This window comes from Opisthocomus hoazin, chromosome 13 (assembly GCF_030867145.1).
Source record: "Opisthocomus hoazin isolate bOpiHoa1 chromosome 13, bOpiHoa1.hap1, whole genome shotgun sequence".
Lineage (NCBI taxonomy): Eukaryota > Metazoa > Chordata > Aves > Opisthocomiformes > Opisthocomidae > Opisthocomus > Opisthocomus hoazin.
The window spans coordinates 25,305,934-25,320,976 of NC_134426.1; the positions used below are offsets into that span (position 1 = coordinate 25,305,934).

Sequence of the window (15,043 nt, forward strand, 5' to 3'; positions counted from 1 at the left end):
GAGGAGATGCGACAGCAAGCGGTGGTGTTTGCCTGCTGCTGCCGGGGGGGATGGAGTGGGGGAGTGATTTCAGAGATGGATTTGGCAGAGAGGAGCTGCTGCGCTTTGTGCCTGTGGTGATGGAGCTGTAATAACATATTGAACATGGCAACGGCCCTTGCTAAAGCCCCGTGACTTCACGTCTGTGCTTCATGGAGCCTCATCGCTTAACAACACCCTCAGCATCGATATCGAGAGAGGAGCTGTCGAGTGCCAGAGGGCCTGCTTAGAATCGCTCGCTGAAAACCTCCTTTCTTTTTGGACCCAAACCTGCTTTTTAAACATAAAAACTCCTTGGCTGTGTTTCCGGCAGAGAACACGCAGAGGGCTTTCTGGCTTGCTCCGACGCGAAAGGCTCCGCAGCTTCGCGCTGCGCAGGGGGGCCGGGGGGCGATGGGCGCTGGTGTGCGTCAGGAATGCTGGCTGCGCGCTCGCCGAGCGGAGAGGGGTTGTTTTAGGACAAGCTGACAGGCCCTTGGCTTGTTCCGCTGCTCTCGAAAAATGCAATTCTAATTCTTGGCACCCTTTTCCAGGAGAATAAGGAGCGAGAGCGCGGCAGAGCCTGTCCCTCTGCCCTTGGAAATGGGCTTTTTCCCAGCGGCAGAGCTGGCTCGGGGTGGGAGCGATGTTCTCTGTCCTACCCCTGGTCTGGTGAATCGAACGCAGAAATCAGAGAGGAAAAAGCAACGTGGGATGAAATGACCTGAACCTCCTCCTCGCAGTCCTGACCTAGATCTAGGTACCCTTTGGTCATCTTAGCGCTTTGTTCGAGCATCTTCTCCACGTGCCGGTGTTCAGCCCAGCTTCCGCTCGCCTTCATCCCGGCCCAGGACTGGCAGTACCTGGTACCTGCTCCTGCGGGATGCAGGGGAAGAGCGGAGCACTGTCCTTGGGCCGTGCCGAGCAGCGGAGAAGGAGATGGGCAGCAGACGTGGGGTTGCCCGGTGCATGGGGGTGGTGAAACCCTGGCACAGGTTGCCCATAGAGGTGGTCAATGCCCCGTCCCTGGAAACACTCAAGGTCAGGTTGGACGGGGCTCTGAGCAACCTGATCCATTTGCAGATGGCCCTGCTCATTGCGGAGGGGTTGGACTGGATGACCTCTGAAGGACCCTTCTGACCCAAACTATTCTATTATTCTACGGTCCCTCCGCCGCAGCCTGCAGGGTTCCCCCGGGGCTGCAGAGCCCGCGGCACCCTGCTCCCCTGCACACACCAGCAGTGGGTTTCTCTGCCGCCTTGGCACTTCATCACGTCCTCTGCCTGCCCGGGAACACGCCCTGGGCTTGCCTGTGAGCAGCTTGCTCTGATCGCTGCCCTGCCGAGGGCCATGGATGATTTCTCTCCTCCCTGCACCGTTCCCTGAGGAGCAGCAGCGATCGTTTCTGCCTTCTGATCTCCGTGCTGGATGCAGTCATTCCTGCGGCTCCGTGAGAAAAAACCATTGCCGAGTGCAAATCAAGCCGTCCCGTGTGGTTATGCGACCAGACCAAGCTCAGGCTTTGATTTCAGGCTGTTTTTCAGGTCTGCGTGGTTTTACCCTCGTGCCAGCCATCGCAGGTGTGATGTGGAGCAGGTTGCCCCCAGCAGCTAAGGTTTCTGCCTCGGCAGCAGGCGGAGCGGCAGACGTAAGCACAGGAGTGTTACCGTCTTTCAAACACTAAAAGCTACTAAAGAATAGGCAGGCACATGTATTTAAATACATAGCGTGCGTTGTATTAATGGCTTTCAACATATTTGGAGAGGGATTTGCAAATTCATGCGTCGATGAATGTTTCATGCGTATATACTTTTTCACAGATTTTTAAGTAGCTGAAAAGCCTACATTTTTTCATATATACACATACATATATGCTGCCTCATATAGTTGCAAGCTGTTTTTTCAGAGGTTTCTTCTAGCTGTGCAGTTCGGTGATCCTGCCTTCAGCAGAAAGGCTCACAGTCTCGAGCAAAGCTAAATATTGATTTGAGTCAATCTGGGTGCACTTGGAGACATCACTAGTGCTCATGAATACAGCATAATCGCTGATCGGAGTGGGGAAATTTCATCATAAAGGCCCCAAAAGGGAGATTTATTATTGCTTTCTTCCAAATGCCTGAATTTTATTAGCTTCAGTCATTCTTGGCAGGGCAGTGGAATGGGATTTTATAGTTAGCAAAGGAAAAGTAAACACAGTAATCATTTCACAGCCCCGTGCCTGCCAAACCAAGGTGGAAATTCCAGCCTTGGTGGGAAGCTGCTGGCTTCCTAACAGATAATAGCAAATTCACAGTGAGCTTATTCTTGCTGTGGGATATGTTTGGTTTTTCCCCCATAACACCCTGGCCTGTAGAGGCTTCATGCTTTGCTGCAGGAACAGCCTGGGCAGAAGTTTGCGGTTTGAGCGACTCCCGCCACTGTTTGCAATTAGAAATGGTGCTGCTGCCCTGAGCCTTCGGGAGCCGCTTTATCCCCGTGCTCTTGGGGGGGTTTGGTCTTTCCTTGGTGGGTCGTGCTCGGATCGCGGAGCTGGGTGATGCTCGAGGCGTGTCACGCTTGAGAGCTGAGTGGTGCTTGAGGAGTGTCACGCTTGAGACCGTCTCTGTTTGCTGAATGGGGGGCAAAAAACATTATGGCAAAAAAAAATTCTCCAAACAAATGCAAAACTCTCACAAAAGGTTTGTTTTGCGTGTTTTCTGGGCTTGTCGAGGCGGAGGGCTGGGCTGCTGGCTCCCGTCTGGACCAGCACCCGCCTGCGTTTCCTGCATCTGGGGGACGTTGTTTCCTCCCAGCTTCCTGCCTGCCGGCACGGTGATGGCCGTGGGGATGGCCGTGGGGGACGGCCACAGGGATGGCCGTGGGGATGGCTGTGGGGATGGCCGGCACCGCTGCCGTCCCGGGACTCAGGAAGCGGCCTCCTGACGGAAGAGCAGGCGGAGCAGCGACGGAAATGGCCACTGAAACAAGCGGCGAATGTCGAGGCACCCCCTGCCACGTGTCCGCGCGATTATGGGAACAACAAACGGCGGAGCGCGGCCGGCTCTGAGCGATGGGGCGGCTGGCGGTTGCTTCGCACAGCCCGTGCTCCCCTCTCGCCACGTCTCCTGCCCGCAGCCGCGTGCCTTGCAGAGACGCCGCATCCCGTCTGCCCGCGTGCATCCCAGGGTACCTGGGACCTGGTGGATGCCTGGGGAGGGGGGGAAGGTGGAGGTGTTGTCCCTGCCGTGTGCCGTGGACGTGTTGGGAGCCAGCACCCCGCTCGAAGGGGAGATGCCAAAATGAAGGAAGGGGCGGTTAAACAGGCTGCAGTGGTGTGTCGGGGAGATGAGGCCCCTAAAAGCTTCGTTAAAAGCCAAGGCAAGCTGTTTCACGGGAACGGCCTGTGCTTTAGTCTGGTGGGTTGGTCTGGAGAAGAGGAGGCTGGAGGGGACCTTATCACTCTCTGCGACTACCTGAAAGGAGGTTGTAGTGAGGCGGGTGTTGGTCTTTTCTCCCAGCTAACTAGTGACAGGATGAGAGGCAATGGCCTCAAGTTGCGTCAGGAGAGGCTTAGTTTGGATATTAGGAAAAATTTCTTTACTGAAAGAGTGGTCAGGCATTGGACCAGGCTGCCCAGGGAGATGCTGGAGTCCCCATCCCTGGAGGGGTTCATGAAACGTGTAGATGTGGCACTTCAGGACATGGTTTAGTAGGGATGGTGGTGTTGCGTTGACAGTTGGACTTGATGATCTTGGAGGTCTTTTCTGACCTTAATGATTCTATGATTCTATTCTATGAATCTAGGATTTACATTGGTTAAAAATTTTTCAAAAGCATCTGAGCAGCTGTGAGCTTTGTTTCACGCTTAAACAGGTTTTCTAGTGCATCCACCTTGAAATGGGAGTTGGATCGGCTTGGATTCCTGATGGAAAGGCTGCTCGTGTTTCGCCTGTTGTCTCAGACCCTGGAGTTCACAGGTCAGGTTCACCAGTGACCCCCGTCCGCTCCCGGGCCGCTCAGTTCAGAGCTCGTGTGTCTCACACGGCACGTGTGCTTTTGTACTGAGAGCTGCTGGTAGAAGTAAAGAGACTTTACTGAGAAAAATTGAACTTTTGGGATCTTACGGGATGTTGCGGGCAAGGGAAGTCTTTGGAGTATTGCCATTCTGTCCGAGTTTCTTGCAGTCTTAGAATTTCTGGGTTTCACAGGTGAGGTAGTTGATGTCCCGCTTTACCTACCCGAGAGCACGGCTGGAATGAACCTGTAGGTTAAGTGACCCTAAAGATGTTAGAGCAATGAAGGTGGTGGCGTGCAGATGGCGAGAGGAGCTTGGTGGGTTGCTGTAGGAGCAGTAACTTCGGTTTCTGGAGCTGGCATGGTTGGGAGAGTTGCTGCTGGGCGCGAGTTCAGTGCTGGGACCCGTCAGCCCGCGCCCGGTGAGCTGGGAGCTTGGTGCAGTGGCTCTTACATGTCAGAGGAGGCTTGGGTTGGTTCCATGACAAACCTCCGCCACCGCTCAAGCCATCTTAGGTCTTTCTTACATTCAGTCAGGCTCCTTCTCAATAGGCAGCTCAACCTCTAGGATTTGGGAGAAAATAATTTGGGTGGTGGCTGTGCAGGAAGAACGGAGGGAGCCCGAGCAGCCTTTAGGTAGATCTTACTTGCGGTGGTGGTTAAATAGAGCTGTCTTCATTCACTCCCTTCCCTCCCCTCTAAATCCAATGCCCCTTCAAGGCGCCTCCCCGATATTAATAACCATGTGCGGGTCCTGGTTAGCTCCCCACCAAATCCCCTCTCGACCGGGCCGCCTGGGTGCTGCCCTAGCGGACTCCCCTTGGGCTTTTCGTGGCTGAGGAGTCCCTGCTCCCTCCTCTGCCCCCTTCCTCCTCCCTGGCAAGAGGAGGAAATTTGAATGCTTCTGAAGAGCGACATTTCCATTTCAAAAGCTGTTCGCTCAAGTGCGTCTGGAGTGGGATTTCTCCCCCCCACTCCTCTCTGAATGGGAGCTTTAGAAGTCTCATTTCCTCTGCTTGATAACACCAGGCTGAGAAGGGCTTTTGTCTTTTCATTTCCCCTCAATTTTTAATTTTTAAAGAAGTGAGGTTTGTAGAAGCTGCCGTGATGGATGTTCCCTCCCCCGTGTTTGTCCATGCGCTGGAGGATGCACCTGGATTCACCCAGGGAAAGGGCTGGAGCTTCCTGGGGAGCTGGGCAGGCACTGACCTGGGGGCTCCCACCCCATCACCCCGCCAAGGCTCTGGCAAGCGCTGGAGGAGCTTTGGTGGCCCATCCGAGCTGTGGAGCAATACACGGCTCTTCCCGGCAGTCCAGAGCAGGAGGAGCTTTGGTGGCTCATCCAAGCTGTGGAGCAATACACGGCTCTTCCTGGCTATCCAGAGCAGGAGGAGGTTTGGTGGCCCATCCAAGCTGTGGAGCAATACACGGCTCTTCCCGGCTGTCCAGAGCAGGGCTTTCGTGTCCCAGCGCTCGTGGACAGCCGTGGGTGTGCGTGGTGCTGAGCCCAGCTCAGGGTCTGGCCCCGTCTTCGCAACACAGGACACTGCAGGGCCCTTAGTCATGCTGAGCTGTTGCCCGCCTGCGTTTTGGCTGGTGTAGCTGTGCCGGTTGGGATGAAATTCTTATTTTTTGACACGATGCTTAGTGGAGAGCAGACGCAAGTGGACGCAGTTGCTGGGCTCCCGCGGCTGCCGGACCAACGCGTGCTGACGCGGGCACTGTCACACTCGTGCGGTGACATTCATGCTCATCGTTTGAGTATTGTGCTACTATAAAAGTAGGGATTTTTTTTCTACAGAGGCTTTTTTTACAAAAGCCGAACTCCAGCATGCTGTTAGTGTGGTGTCTCGGGCTTGAGGGCTCTCTACCTTCTCGAGGGCCAGCTGGGCTTTGGCAGGGGCTGTTCCAGCATCCTCACATCAGAGGGAACACGTGTGCTGGGATTACCGTGGACCTTAATCACAGAATGTTCGGGGTTGGAAGGGACCTCTGTGGGTCACCCAGTCCAACCCCCCTGCTGAAGCAGGGTGACCCAGAGCAGGCTGCACAGGACCTTGTCCCACGTCCCTCCGTGGCTGGTGTGCTGGAAAGACTCGGACCTTGCTTTACTGTGCGTGGCACTTGAAGGAGGGTGGTGGTGTTGCAAGAAATAAATAAAAAGATGGGAGGCCCAAACTTTTGAAGGCACGGGGTAAGTGTTACGTGTTCCCCTGAGGTCTGTCGGGCTGGGTGACAGGGTGCTTCCCAGGCTGCTGGAGGAGGTTTGGGAAGAGGTTCCTTGAAGAAGGTCCCAGAGCAGCGGGCATGGGGAGAGATGCAGAATCAGGGGAGGGTGACAGTCGCGTGAGGCCATGTCCTGCGTTTCCGTGGAAGTGTGTGGCAATGCACTGGGGCCTGGGAAAGCTGCCCGAAGGCGGCCGGTTCGGGGGAAGGTGAGGGTGGTTTGAGCCCCAGCGACTCGCCGCTTGGCCGGGAGGAGTGGTGGCTGGCTCTGCTGTGAGCTCCCTCAATATCTTCAAAATCTGGTTCTGCGAAGCTGGGAGGTGCTAACCCGGGCGCCTTGGCCGAGCACCAAATTGGGCAATTAAAGATTTGCCTCCCTGCCTTTGCGCATAGTGTAATTGGAGGTGTTTTTCACAGCTTGCTCCTGTTTAAGAGACATCAAACAAGCGCTCGCCTCCCTCGTGTTTCGCGCTTCCTGAGCATTTCGGTGGGCTCAGGGCAGCCCCATTCTTTTGGCCTCCGAAAACCCAAGGGATGTCTTGGTCACTTGGGTTGCGGTTTTGAATAACCCAGTGCAGGATTTTGAGGTGCTCTAAAGCTGATGGGTTAGCTGCCTGGTGCCTTTTTCATGCAGACCTTTGCCTCCCCAGTGCTGTAATTCTGTGGTTGTTTTCCATCGCCGTGAGCCAGCGCCGTTCCCCAAAGAATCACAGAGTGACAGCATGTTTGGGGTTGGAAGGGACCTCTGTGGGTCACCCAGTCAAACCCCCTGCCGAAGCAGGGTCACCCACAGCAGGCTGCACAGGACCACATCCAGGTGGGCCTGGAATATCTCCAGAGAAGGAGACTCCACAGCCTCCCTGGGCAGCCTGTTCCAGGGCTCCGTCACCCTCAGAGGGAAGAAGTTCTTCCTCATGTTCAGCTGGAGCTTCCTCTGCTTCAGTTTGTGCCCGTTGCCCCTTGTCCTGTCGCTGGGCACTGAAAAGAGCCTGGCCCCATCCTCCTGACCCCCACCCTGCAGATATTGATAAGCATTTCTAAGGTCCCCTCTCAGCCTTCTCTTCTCCAGGCTGAACAAGCCCAGCTCCCTCAGCCTTTCCTCATAGGAGAGATGCTCCAGTCCCCTCATCATCCTCGTAGCCCTCCGCTGGACTCTCTCCAGTAGCTCCTCATCTTTCTTGAGCTGGGGAGCCCAGCACTGGACACAGCACTGCAGATGGGGTCTTGTTAGAGCAGAGCAGAGATGGAGGAGAACCTCCCTCGTCCTGCTGGCCACACTCCTCTTAATGCACCCCAGGATCCCATTGGCCTTCTTGGCAGCCAGGGCGCACTGCTGGCTCATGGTCAACTTCTCATCCACCAGCACTCCCAGGTCTCTCTTCGCAGAGCTGCATTTTTTGCTCCGCAAAGCGAGACACCGATGCTTTCCTCCTGGCTCCGGGCGTGGGGTGAGCTGGGTCCCTGCGGCGGGGCGAGGAGGCTGCGGGCAGGACGTGCCTCCGTCCCTGCCCCCGTCTGCGGGGGGGGGCTGGCAGAGGGGCTCCTGTGCCTGCTCATCGGCGGGGTTGGCAGAAGCCCTGCTGGTTTAAACAGACGGGTTTGGGCTTGCGGAGGGGAGGTGGGGTGGAGTTGTAGGGACGATGATGCTCTCGGCCGCGCATCGTTAGAGGCAACGTCAGCACAGGAGAAGTGATGCTCCGGGTGGCTGCTGGGTGGACCAGTTGTTAAAAGAACTTGGAGGTTGCAAATGGAGCAGCGGAAGAGCTTGCTGCTCTGCGGGCTACCCTGCTGTCCTTAATGTGTCCTCCCCCTGATTGCCGAAAGCACCAGGGCTCTGTCTTCGCTCTGCGCGGCCGTTCGGTGCCCAGGACGGCCTCTGCCCCGTGCCCAGCGGGTCGCTGGCTGCTCTCCTGCGTCCTTATCGTGCGGTGGGTGGTCTCGGGCTCTCCCTGCGGCCCAAACCAGACTCCTCCATTTATTCACGGCTCTGCTGAGGGCACTTGTTGCTGTTGGCCCGGAGTACTCCACGCGTGCCAGCAAGGTCCGTCCAACTCAGCCTTTCCTTTCCTTCACAGGAGGAACCCAACCTGGAGCTCCCCAGGACCCCACTCCACTTGCTTGCTCCATTCAAAGTCATTCCCCTAGGCAAGCACCAAAGTGACATTTTAATTAATTTTTTTTTTTTTGTCTTGGATGCTTTTTCAGAGTTAACAAAAGGCGAATCGCTGGCACAAAGCAGGCTTGCCAGATGTATCGACTGCGCTGACGATGCTCAAAGAAAAGGTTCCCAGAAGCTTTCTGAATGTTGCAGAAAGGCGTATTTTCCTGTAAACTTGTTCTTGGAAGCAGCAGAGTTGTTTTGGCTGAAATTGACTGTTTAGAAAAAAAAAAAAAGGCCTAAAAATGCCTGAAGGAAATACTCAGCATGGAAAATTTCAGTCCAGACAGTTAACGTTTTAACAAACTTAGGGTCAGCTGACAGTCCAGCTAGGTAGGATAGGAGACCTTCTGGCCTGAAGAAGAGAAGGCTGAGAAGGGACCTTAGAAATGCCTACAAATATCTGCAGGGTGGGTGTCAGGAGGATGGGGCCAGACTCTTTCCAGTGGTGCCCAGCGACAGGACAAGGGGCAACGGGCACAAACTGAAGCAGAGGAAGCTCCAGCTGAACATGAGGAAGAACTTCTTCCCTCTGAGGGTGACGGAGCCCTGGCCCAGGCTGCCCAGACAGGCTGTGGAGTCTCCTTCTCTGGAGATATTCCAGACCCGCCTGGACGCGGTGCTGTGCAGCCTGCTGTGGGTGACCCTGCTTCGGCAGGGGGTTGGACTGGGTGACCCACAGAGGTCCCTTCCAATCCCCAGCATGCTGTGATACCGTGGAGGCAACCAACCCATAACGAGAGGTGGAGCGATTAGCTCCTCTTTGTACTGAGTAGATGGGTGGATGAGAATTCATCGCTCCTGTGAAGTCAGTAGGGAACGTACGCCTTCAATGCAATTGTGATCCACTAATGGGGAGACGCGCGAAGGTGAGGAAAGGCAGACCATCCATTTGTCGGTGTGATGCCTGAGGCTTCCGTGGGAGTTTGCCTGAGTAAGGCTTCCCGGGTTTGACCCCTTCTTCTAGGCTACGTCCGAGTCCGTGAGCCGTGCTTGCTGCCGCTTCGGTAATATCCTGCGGTCTTGAGGCCCGGAGGCAGCATCTGTTCAGGACAGCGCTGCGGAGCGGTGTGTTTTGAGCACAAGCAAGTTCTGGAAGACCAGACGCTAGGCTTTGGTTAGTGCAGCTCTCACTGGCGGGGTTTTAACCACCCTCGTAAATCTGCTGGTGGGGGTGGGGAGGGAGGGTCAGCGTTTGGTACTGGTTGTGCAATGAAATTGCTTCAAGCTGTCGAAACATCGAAGTTTTTTTGACCTACTTTCGTGCAAGCTTAGAAATTGTTGGGATGTTTTCTGCCCTGGCTGCGTGGAATTCGGCCGGATTACAGGGGCAAGGAATTCCGTAGGCCTGCTCATAAAGTCATAGATTTATTTATAAAAGAAGAAAATCAGCTTTGCCTTCAGACAGCTCCTTGGTCTCCAGCTTCATGAATTCCCGTGAGAGGACGTACTGGGCTGCGTCCAGTGAAAGCGATCCGTTGTGCTTGTCCCCGCTGCCTGCCCGTGCTGTGGAGCGTGGGGACGGAGCACAGAGATGGGCGATGCCTTGGGTCCCACGCGTGCATCCCTCGGGCGCGGGATCGCCCGGGTCCTCACGGCTGGCGAGCAGCGTTCGCGCTGCGCACACCAGCACGCACGTCCCCAGCCCTGCGAGCGGCTGCGGGGACGCAGCCCAGCTGAGAGCGAGCGGGGTTGGAGAATGAAAACCCTGTCTGAAGGGCTGGGCTGCTGACAGAGCCGGTAGCGCAGCAGACGGTCACGGACAGAAGGACTGCGGTCACTCGGTGTACTTCTCACTGCCAAGGCTCTCTGACTTGGTATTGTGCGTCTCCCTGGGGAGACGAGACGCTGGTTTTCAGCCCCTTTGACTTTTCTCCCCTGTCAGTGCTGTCATCCTGGGGCTGCTGATATGCCAGAAAATGTTGGACACGTTTCCAGCTGGGCTTGTTCAGCCTGGAGAAGAGAAGGCTGAGGGGGAACCTTAGAAATGCTTATAAATATCTCAAGGGTGGGTGTCAGGAGGACGGGGCCAGACTCTTTGCAGTGGTGCCCAGCGACAGGACAAGGGGCAATGGGCACAAACGGAAGCAGAGGAAGTTCCAGCTGAACATGAGGAAGAACTTCTTCCATCTGAGGGTGACGGAGCCCTGGCCCAGGCTGCCCAGGGAGGCTGTGGAGTCTCCTTCTCTGGAGATATTCCAGACCCGCCTGGACGCGGTGCTGTGCAGCCTGCTCTGGGTGACCCTGCTTCAGCAGGGGGTTGGACTGGGTGACCCACAGAGGTCCCTGCCAACCCCACCATTCTGTGATTCTGTATTTGGCCCATTACAAGCTTTATATGCATGGTTTTATCTTAAGATCTGGTGGATGGAGTTGTGGGGTGTTCTCCTGCTCGGTTTTCATCCCGGGATGTGGGAGAGCCCCGGGGCTCTGTGTCTGCTGGGGCGTGCGGAGCTGCTCCGCCGCGGGCTCCGGGACGGGGAGGACAAGCTGCCGTCTCTGCCGTGCCGCACGGCCTCGCACGGTGAGCATTACGGGCTGGTGGCGTTCAGCGATGTTCGCGGGCTCTGTGCTGCCGGGACGGGCTCGGCGGACAGAGGCATCCTCGCAGGCAGGTTGCCCTCATCAGAAGCCCAACCTTCGTGGGGGTTTTTTTCGCTGGGGGAATTAATTTGAGCACAATGTGAGCGGCCCTGGCCCGTCCTGCTGCCTTTGGCAATCTTCTCCAGCCCGCGAGGAAGTGAGATGTGCGAGTGGGCAGGGAGTGGAGATAACACCTCTTAATCCCCGCCGGCGCTCCGGCAGCAAACGCTGCTGCCGGCTGATAAGGAGGAGGTGAACAGACTGCGGGAGCGGTGACGTCGGCATCCCCGAATCGCTGTCCTGGGCTTGGGGGAACATCACTAACGATCTGGATGAGGAAAGCAGAGACCAGGACTTACTGGAGGTGAGATGTAGGGCAAACCCTGTGGTGCCGTGCTAGAGATCCGAGGGTTGTCCCATGCGAGGCACTGGTGGGAGATGTGGAGGCTTTGAAGCTCCACTGGTGTAGTCTTGAAGAGGCAGCTGGTGCGGTCAGGGGATCAGAAAGGTCGAAATGCCATTTGCACCGAGATTTAGGTGCAGGTGGAGCGGAGCTACTGCTCTGCCCTGTCCTGCGGGTGGGAAGCAGCTGGGAAAAATTCCCCTTCGTGGAGGGGTTGCTCCGTGGCTGCATCCAGCCATAGGTGCTGGGCTCTGACGCATGGCACAGACGCCCTTCTCCATCCCACCAGCTCCCTGGGAGCACTGCAAGCTGGGTCAGTAATGCAAAATAAGGAGGCAGCGATGGCCTGGGGCAGGTTCCGGCATGTCACAAAATCACAGCATGGTAGGGATTGGAAGGGACCTCTGTGGGTCACCCAGCCCAACCCCCTGCCCAAGCAGGGTCACCCAGAGCAGGCTGCACAGCACCACGGCCAGGCGGGGCTGGAATATCTCCAGAGAAGGAGACTCCACAGCCCCTCTGGGCAGCCTGGGCCAGGGCTCCGTCACCCTCAGAGGGAAGAAGTTCTTCCTCGGCTTCAGCTGGAGCTTCCTGTGCTTCAGTTTGTGCCCATTGCCCCTTGTCCTGTCGCTGGGCACCACTGGAAAGATTCTGGCCCCATCCTCCTGACACCCACCCTGCAGATATTTATAAGCATTTCTAAGGTCCCCTCTCAGCCTTCTCTTCTTCAGGCTGAACAAGCCCAGCTCCCTCAGCCTTTCCTCGTAGGAGAGATGTTCCAGTGCCCTCACCATCCTCGCAGCCCTCCGCTGGACTCTCTCCAGTAGCTCCTCATCTTTCTTGAAGTGGGGAGCCCAGAACTGGACACAGCACTGCAGATGGGGCCTCACCAGGGCAGAGCAGAGGGGAAGGAGAACCTCCCTCAACCTGCTGGCCACACTCCTGTTAATGCACCCCATGTCCTGGGACCAGGGCTGAGGTTCCCACCGTCTTTTCTCTTGCGGACCCGAATGCCAGCGTGTCTGAAGGCAGGGACGCTGAATTTACCCAGAGGCTTATTGCTGTGCCGACCATTGACGGGCAGCTGGCTTATCCTTTTCCTTTCCTCTCTTTCTCGCGTGTGTTTAAAGCCACTGCCTAATAGCAAGTAGTAGGCTCGCTCCGTTAATGTTATCTGTGCTCGGAAGAGAAGTGCGTGGAAGAAACCCACCCCCGAAGCCTGGCCTTGCTCTTCGATAGACTCCTGGGTGACAATAGTTTTCGTCAGTGCCAGCATCTCCTCTTGCTGCGGGAAGGTTTGCGCAGCCTCTGGCCCCCGCTCGCCCACCCTTGTTATCATACAAATCACATAATAATAAGGCCAGGGATAAACAGGAACTGCAGTAGCTGTTCGCCGTGTATAAAAACAAATCACATGGAAACAGTATAATTACTGAGAAAATACCAACTTGAGTAATGCAGTAATTGTTTTCTTCCCTCCAGCAGATTTATTCGAGCTCTCCCGGCTCCTGCTGGTTTCGAAGTCTGTGACTTCACGTTAATAAGAAGAATTTTACGTTTCACACTGCACTTGTTCCGCAGCCTGGGTGTGATACGGTCTGAAGCAGGAGATGTTTTCAGCGGCTTCTTGAGAGTGCTAGGGAACAGCACCAGTTAAAATAGCTCTGTCCATTAGAGCCCACCCCAGGCTGCGGGTGGACTCTGGGTCCTTGCAGTCCTCTTCTCAACCCATTTTTGTGATTTAGAAGAAGGGCTGCTTCGTGCCTTGTGTCAGTCTGGGAGCTCTGCTTTTTGGAGTTCACCACTGCACGGAGATTGTTTTTTGCCTTCAGTTTTGGTTTTCCCTTCCTCTTGCTGCTTGTCATCGCCTTTATTCAGAGAGGAGCTGGTGAAATGGCAGTGACCAGTTATTTGAGGTCTGGGGACATTGCTTCTCTCTATTGCTGTCATCATCTCCTGATACCAGATGATGATGGGTTTTGTGCTGTGACTTGCAGCTCTTCCCCTTACTCAGCTTTGCTGCTGTTTTGCTTCAAATGCTGCAAGGTAAAAAGATAAAAATGTGTCAGCAGCCAGGTTTCCAGAGGGCATTATGCTAGGTAGGAGTTCAAAGATGCCTTGTCTTTGTTTCATATGCGCAGAGAGAAGTCTTTCTCCTGCGTTCTTGGCGGGTAGCTTGCTTTCCTTTAGAAAAACCTCCCCACCTGCAAGCCACTGCCACTTCCCCTTTGCACACTTTAATGTGAATGAGATTTTATGAGCATCTAATGTGTCGTCTGCTTTTTGTGGTTGTCCTGCTCCTCTTGTCTTGGAAAAAAAGAATCGCAAAACCACCAAAAACGCCCCCAGTAACCATCCAGTTGTGGAGAACACAAAGTCTTCCTGCTGCAGCAGGCTGACCAATTTTCATGTCTAATCCTGGGGAAGTAAAACCAGACAGGATCTGCTCTTCAGGATTCTCCCCAAACCTTTGATGTTCTTCTAGTTTTTCTTCTAAACGGATGCTGGAAACAACCAGCTTGGCCTTCTGCTGTGTCTGTGCTCTTCGGGCTGGGCGAGGAAGGGGTTTTGGGTGGTCCTTCGCCCGCTGTCCGTGGATGACAGCAGTGGGAAGGGCGTTGATGCCTCCAGGCTGCACCCAGCAGTGGTTTCCTCCTGGCTGGCTTGATGTCTCCTTCAGCTAGAACAGGGTTTAGCAGGGAAGAGGAGGAGGAGGAAGGCACCAGGGAAGTGTACTGGTGTCCTGGGACATGGACACTTTGTTGGGAAACATCCTTTTTTGCCTCCCCTTGTCCAGCTTTGCTGTAGATGACATTGCCCATCACTTATGGAGAGCAATAGGGCAGAGCTCACCTCCGCGAGCTGGCAGGGACCACCTTCAAAGCCAGGTCCCCTGCAGCTGTGCTGGGCTGCGGGTGCAGCCTCCCCGGGAGGAACCTTGCTGTGCTCCATCCCCACCTGTGTGGTTCTGCTTCTCAGATGCTGTTGAGATGCGGAGCGGTGCCAAAGTGGCATCCGCACGCTGGCCACGTTTGGCGTGAGCAGCAACACGGCCGGTGAACGACCCGGGGCCGTCATCCCTGTGCCTGGCCGTCCGGAGGAGCACAGAGGGTTCTGTGCCACTGAGCTCCATCCTGCCACCCTCGCAGGAGGCTCGGCCCTGCGAGAGGGCTGGTGGGTTGTCCTGGCTGCTCACCCGCCACTGGCCCGCAGTCGGCATGGAGAGGAGGACGCTCAGCGCCAGTTGGTCCAGAACAATGTCGGCTCTGTCCGCGGGCACAGCGCTGCTGTAAGGAAGGTAGCAAAGTGGTGTGAAGTTTTTTGCTTGTTCTCCTGCCCCTTTCCTTCCCCTCCCCTCCCCAGCAGCTGCAGCATGCTGGCTGCCCGGCCAGGCAGCGGTTTATGGTTACAAACCAAGCTGCATCTCCTCTCCCCCACTTCCTGCCCCCGCCAGGAAAAGAAATCCATCCACTCGCTAAGCAAACGAGTAGATGAACTTTTAATTAAGGTGTTGGGTAGCTGCCAGAGAGGAGCATCCCGGGTTGGGCTGTTCATGTGCCGTGATCCCTGTCTGCGTGGCCGGTGGCTGTTAAACAGCTGCCTGGTCCCAGGTGTGTTCATCAGTGGGGGCTGACCTCCTCCAGACACGCAGCTCCTGTTTG

At 55.7% G+C, this 15,043-nt stretch overlaps 1 protein-coding gene across 9 annotated transcripts in view; it reads left to right on the forward strand.

Annotated features, from left to right (window-relative positions):
* Window positions 1–15,043, forward strand: part of NCOR2 (nuclear receptor corepressor 2) — a 264,349-nt gene that overhangs the window by 113,287 nt on the left and 136,019 nt on the right. The gene's annotated exons all lie outside the window — the stretch shown is intronic.